The sequence below is a fragment of the Octopus bimaculoides genome, chromosome 2 (assembly GCF_001194135.2).
Source record: "Octopus bimaculoides isolate UCB-OBI-ISO-001 chromosome 2, ASM119413v2, whole genome shotgun sequence".
Lineage (NCBI taxonomy): Eukaryota > Metazoa > Mollusca > Cephalopoda > Octopoda > Octopodidae > Octopus > Octopus bimaculoides.
The window spans coordinates 35,318,053-35,325,034 of NC_068982.1; positions in this window are offsets into that span (position 1 = coordinate 35,318,053).

Here is a 6,982-nt window from a genome sequence, read left to right on the forward strand (position 1 = left end):
TATATATATATATATATTACTTGTTTGTCATTTGACTGTGGCCATGCTGGGGTACGGCTACAGCCTTGAAGAATTTTAGTCGAACGAATTGACCCCAGTACATTTATATTTTTACTGGTACTTATTTTATCGGTCTCTTCGCAGAACCATTAAGTTAAGGGGACGAAAACACACCAACACCGGTTGTCAAGAGGTAGTGGGGGACAAACACAGACGCGCGTTTAGATATATGGCCCGGCACGAGGTACAGACAAAGGCAGCGGAATCAAACTCCTTCATGCACCAAATGGGCTAAAAGCTGGGACAAAGGCACATACAGGAGTGGTGATGTGAAATCAACCGAAGGATAATCATACGTAACTGTGCAAAACAAGGGTGGTGCTCCAGCATAACCGCAACCGCATGGTTGAAACAAATAAAAGAATAAAAGAACATATATATACGACGAGCTTCTTTCGCTTTCCGTCTATTAAATCCACTCACAAGGCCAGCGTCGAGGCTATAGTAAAAGACACTAGCCCAAAGTGCCATGCTGTGGGACTGAACCCGGAACCATATGGCTCGGAAGCAAACTTCTTACCACACAGGAATATATTGATAGATTGTTGTTTGTCCTCAGGCAATCACTAATCTATAATGAAATGTGTTGTCCTCATCACGAACACGCTTCTAATTCAGAGACAATGTGTCTTGGACAATATCATCTAATGTTTATATATATATATATATATATATATATATATATATACACACGCACACACTCCTTTACATGGTTGGGTCATTGAACTACAGCCATTCTGGAGTATAGTCTTGTAATGTACCGAACGAGTCAACCCCACTACTAATTCTTGAACCGTTAATTTGCTGGGATCGAAATAAACCAACACTAGTTATAAAGTGTGTGTTTTCCAGACAGTTTCCTCTATTAAATTCATTTACCAAGTATTAGTCGGCCCACAAATATTGTAGAAGACACTTGCTAAAGGTGTCTAGCAGGGGAACTGAGCCTGAAACCACGTTGTTGCAAATTTAACCGAGAGCCATGCAAATGCCTATATACATGTGTGTGTATGTCTCCACTACATGCAACACAAGCAGTATTAAATAAATAAAAAAATACCGACCTGTGTATAATATTGCTTCTAGTCATGCGACTGGTTGTGAAGACACGTTGCTGACAAAGTGCAAAGAAACAGAAATGCATGTATCAATCTCAGCGGCCGCTGCAATGATAAATTTCGTCTGCGTCCCATATATTTTGTCTTTTCAAACACAGCATGCCCATATGAGATATTATCTCAGTAAGAGTGCCACAGTAAATTAGCCTTGCATGATGTATTAACATTACGTATGACACACAAGTGGTTTTATATATTTGTGTGTATGCGTCCGTGCGTGTGCGTGTGTGTACAGATATATTGTTGTATATCGTTGAATGAGGTGCCTAGTGAAAATTTAATATAAATACTGAAAAATAGCTATATTTCTATAAATAAAGTAAATTGCCTGAAATATTACAGCCTTATTTTATATTTTCATACTGAATATGAATTTTTATCATCTTCATAACATCAAGCTGCAAATGTGCGTCACATTACATCAGAGTCAGGAAACTAGAGCGTGGAGTGTACTTAAGTCGTTTCAAAAAATTAAGGAATTTAGTTTATAACAGACTTTTGAAGTGGCAGAAATTGAAACGCTTTGTTAATTAACCTTTCAAATTAATTGGGCTTCTTTTCCCCTTTCTTTTATTACATCATTTGTGAATTTAAAAATCATCAACTCTTTAGAGAAATAGCTAGAGAAATAATTTTTTTTTTCATTTTAATAAATTTGATTTTGTTATTTTTTTATGTTTTTCATATTCTTTTGTAATTGCGTACAGGAGAAAAACAAAATGACATCGGGAGACAATGAGTGATCCTGTATATGTTCAATCAATCAGCTAGAAATAGCAGTTAAACTTCTCTGATATAAAAACCCTCTCCTTTAAAAAAGATAGTGGATACGATATATAGAATATTCTAGTCTTAGACACACTATAAAGACAAATCAACAACCTATTCTGTCGACTCTAAAATACTTTTGATAATAGGCGTTCTGAGTCAAAGCTAATTTTATGTTAAATCTTTGCCTGACCGAAGCACATTCGTAAGTTTGTACATGCATATTTTCAGACTTTTAATTAGCCCTTGTCTCATACGTTCTGAGTAAGATAAAGCTTTCCTTTCATAAGTCCCAAGTTGCTCTGGTGCATGGCTCAGTGATTAGAGCGTCGGGATCACAATCATGAGATAGTGAGTTCGATTCCCGGACCGGGCTTTGTGTTGTGTTCCTGAGCAAGGCACTTTATTTCACGTTCCTTCAGTTCACGCAGCCGCAGAAATGAGTTGCGACGTCACTGGTGCCAAACTGTATCGGCCTTTGCCCTTACCTTGGATAACATCGGTGGCGTGGTGATGGGAGGCTGGAATGCATGAGCAACTGTTGGTCTTTCATAAACAACTTTGCCCGGACATGCTTCAGAGGGTAACTTTCTAAGTGCAATTCCATGGTCATTCATGACAGAAGAGGGTTTTATGTCTTTACCTGCTCTGATGGTTGAAAAAAGAATTGTTAATGTGTATCATATGATGCATGGACATCAGAGAAATATGCCTTGTGATTCTTTTTTTTTAAATTTTATTTTAATACACAGGACAGGCAAAGGGTTGAATTATAAGCAACGGCATCAACAAATTTGTATTTGAAAATTACGAATGAACAAAAATCACAAGTCTATAATGAAGCATCATCACAAAATCCAGTCCTTGTTCCGATGTGATGACCCTCAGAGTTATGTGATGGAAACCAAAGCTCCATGCTGGACAGTCAAAGAATAGACGCCAGGCTAAAATAGTTTCAAATGTTGGCACCAGGATAGTAAGTTTTGAGGAAAGGGTAAGTCAATTACCTCGACCTCAGTATTTAATTGGTATTTATTTTATCAACCCCTGAAAGGATGAAAGGCAAAGTTGACCTAAGCAGAATTTGAACTTAGAACATAAAGACAGATGAAATACCGCTAAGCATTTTACCTGGCGTGCTAACGATTCTGCCAGTTCGTCGCCTTTAGACGGTATGGATCACCTCTTCACTGGGGGTAAAGATGAATTTGCATAGGGTGGACCAGCATCCCTACCAAGGAAAAAAGTAAAGTTACAGAAGTATCGATGACAGTTCAAAATCGTGTGTAACCTATGCAATCGCATCGATAAAAAAAAATAATTTTTTTAACCACTTCAAAAATGTTGGGTCCGCAAATCAGGGAGACGAGTGGGAAACTCCCCTCCTAATTTTGGGAAAACTTCGGAAAAAGCAAGAAAATCATCAGCAAAAATATTTTTTAAATGTACATTTTTTTAAATGATCCAGGCTAGTGGTTAACCGAAATTCTCGATAAACAACTTTCTTAAATGCTCCCCTACAATTTGGTTTATTTATTTAGTTTTGAAGAATAAAGGAATTAACCAACACTCTTCTACGAGTTAACTTCGTTGTTATATTCTGGTCTTATTTTCGTTCATTACAGAAAATCTTCAAATTGATAAAACCTGGAACTTACCATTCGTTTCACATTTCTTTCATATGGTAATGTTTGTTCGAGAATGGCAAACCGAACACTCTCGCTCTGAAACCTGTTTACATTAAAGGCGATCAGTGAATGCTATGCTGGTCACTCCACCCAATAAATGTATTATTTTCGACGACGGACATCACATTTAAATTTAGTTTACTAAATGTCGATATGGAAAAAGTACACATACGGTTTTATTGTCACTGCATTAAATGTACAGAAAGCGGCAAACAAAGAGAATCTGTTAACAAGTAAAGCACTTTATTTTTATATCGGTGCCCCCAAAAGTGTAACAGATGCTGAGTGATTTTTTTAAATGCATTCAACGCCAAATCTTTCAAATTAAAAATAAAGGCTGTATATATAAGACAAAAGTTATATATTTATAACTATGCAATCTCCCGAATTATTACCAAGAACGGTCTTGTTAAATGCGATGCCCAAAATACTGCAAAAAGGGGGGGGGGGAGAAAAAGAAAAATCTTTCTTGTTTAACAGACTTTGACTTCTCAAATTTCTGAGAAAAGTCGAAGTAACGAAAATTACGATGCCAAGCGAGAATATAACTTATGAATTTCCACTATCTCCGCAACCTCGGCACAGCAATATCACTGAAGTGGTCCGAATCAGCTAATTTTGACACACTATAAGCCAAAGGAATTTGATAAGAAGTGGTATTGTTGAAAGATTCCAAAAGTGAATGACTTAAACTTTATCGTTAGTTTACTGTGATGTTGTAAAATATCAAATATCAAGTTTCATGTTACCCTTTTAAAGTTTTCGTGCATAGTGTCACTTTTACTTTTGAAAACTGGAAAAGGATAAACTGACTCAAAGTATATGAAAAGTGCAAGACATGATAAACTGAAAAGATTATCGAGCGAACGCAAAGTACAAAACTTCGGTGTTAGATCAATTAAACATTATATACAAGTAACAACTAAGTACTGAACCGAGAGTATTTGAAAACTATTGTTCACTGGTCAGCAAAATATACTTCGAAGACGTTATGCACAGTAACTTAAGAGTTCCCGATATTAACTATAGTATTTTCATAGAGCTTCTACATCTTTGGCTGGAGTATATGCTTCTGTTATGATAAAAACTGAAAGTCAGATAGGTGCACATATACAGTGGACCTCCGCTATAATCCAAAACGAAATTTTTGGTCTCATGGCCAAAGTTGTTATAGGCAACATAGCAAATGATGTGAAAGACTATTCAGTATATTCCATTATTGTTGATGAAATATGAGATGTTAGCAAATATCTTAAATTCACCACTGGTTCGTGTTGTTATTACTGCGGCGAGCTAGCAGAATCGTTAGCGCGCCGTTAGCAGCATTTCGTCCGTCAATACGTTCTGAGTTCAAATTCCGTCGAGTTCGACTTTGCCTTTCATCTTTTTGTGATCGATAAAATAAGTACTACTTGGACACTGGGGTCGATGTAATCGACTCATCCCCACCTCCCCCAAACTGCCCTTGTGGCAAACATTTGAAATAATAATAATAATAATAATAATTATTATTATTATTATTATTATTATCATTATTATTACGGCGGCGAATTAGCAGAATCGTTAGTGTGCCGTTAGCGGCACTTCGTCCGTCGCTACGTTCTGAGTTCAAATTCTGTCGAAGTCGACTTTGCCTTTTATCCGTTCGGTGTCGATAAAATAAGTACCATTTGGACACTGCTGACTTTGTGCCAAAATTTGAAACGGAAGGTGGTGAGCTGGCAGAATCGTCAGCGCGCCGAGCATTTCGTCCGTCTTTACGCTCTGAGTTCAAATTCCGCTGAGGTCGACTTTGCCTTTCATCTTTTCGATGTCAATAAAATAAGTGCCAGTTGAATACTGAGGTCGATGTAATAGATTTATCTCCCCCCCCCCCCCCGAAATTGCTGGCCTTGTGTCAAAATTTGAAATAATAATAACTTTTTTTCTTCTTCTTGTATTTTATGTAACGTCTTCTAATGATTGAAGCATTAGCTGTAAGTTAATGAAAAAAATGTAGTTGAGAAAATTGAGCTGAAACATGTCAACATTTTTGAAGAATGTTTTGATAATGTAACAAATATAAGCGGTGATCACAGACTCAACAACACGAATAGATAAATAACAATTCGCTTACCATCAGTGTCCATTGTATAGGCACCCACTGAATCTTGCTGCTTTAGAACTATTCAGAGTCTCTGCTAATTTCGATAACCAGTTCCAAACGACGTGCAATCTTTAAAAAACATCACAGTCAATGAAGAACAAATCTCACACAAAACTTAAATCTCAAAACCTAACAATGTATCTCTGATTTAGATTTGCTCGATTATAATTGATCTGGGATAAAACAATAGCATAAATGTTAGTACCAAGTGATTCTGATACTTATAGCTAATAATGGAGGGCGTTTGGGGTGTAATGGTCATTACCCAGTGCTGAATTAAACCAGTACTATATATTGCTGACCACATGCTAAATGCTTTATTGCAATAGTATTATACTGTCTGAACGACTAAATTTTCTAAGGTTGATCCAATACTTGGAATATATCCAAGATACAATACACCTTAACTGAGACAGATTGAAAGGCAACGGTAAGCAGATTTACTTCATATACGCCGAACGATAATTAATATATTCGTCATTTTGTTCCCCCTTTTCGATTTATTAAGCGTGTTATACAATAATTGAGCTTCATTGTTATTCTTCTCATAAACTGGTTGAACAAATCATTATTAGTAATATATGGCAATGCTAATTATCGATACTCTATATCACCCTTATTGTGTCCAATCCCATCTCCAGCTCCTGCACTAATCACTTTCCTCAGTTCTTCCTTCCCACTCTACTCATATCTATCCCGCAGGTACAAAGGTTAAAGAGGAACATTAGTGGCATCAATATCACCGGTCTTTGGTGGGCTTGTGTAGGTCATGAACACACTCATTTCTTCTATTAATATGTTAACTGAAATCCGTATTCGTATTTTCCTATTATCGACAGCCATATCTACTCTTATAAAAGGATTAGTAAATAAACTATTACACTCCTGAGTCGGACTAAAAGGATAGCTATTGTTAACTCAAGGAGAAAAGTACTAGTAAATGTTTATTGAGAAACGGTACGGAATTAGAGGACAAAAAGGTAAAAAAAATTAAATGTCTTGGACAATTTTTCAACAATCCCAATTTCAAATTCGTTTCTTCTATATTTAGTGGAAAAGCACTCTTTACGTTAGCAGATGGTACAATCTGATTATTTGTACCGATGTTAGAAATCACACAAAGGTATTGCAAACCTAAAAACCTTGATTGTGTAGTTTTCAAATTCTCAAAAACACTCAAGTTTTAGATTGATGCATATATA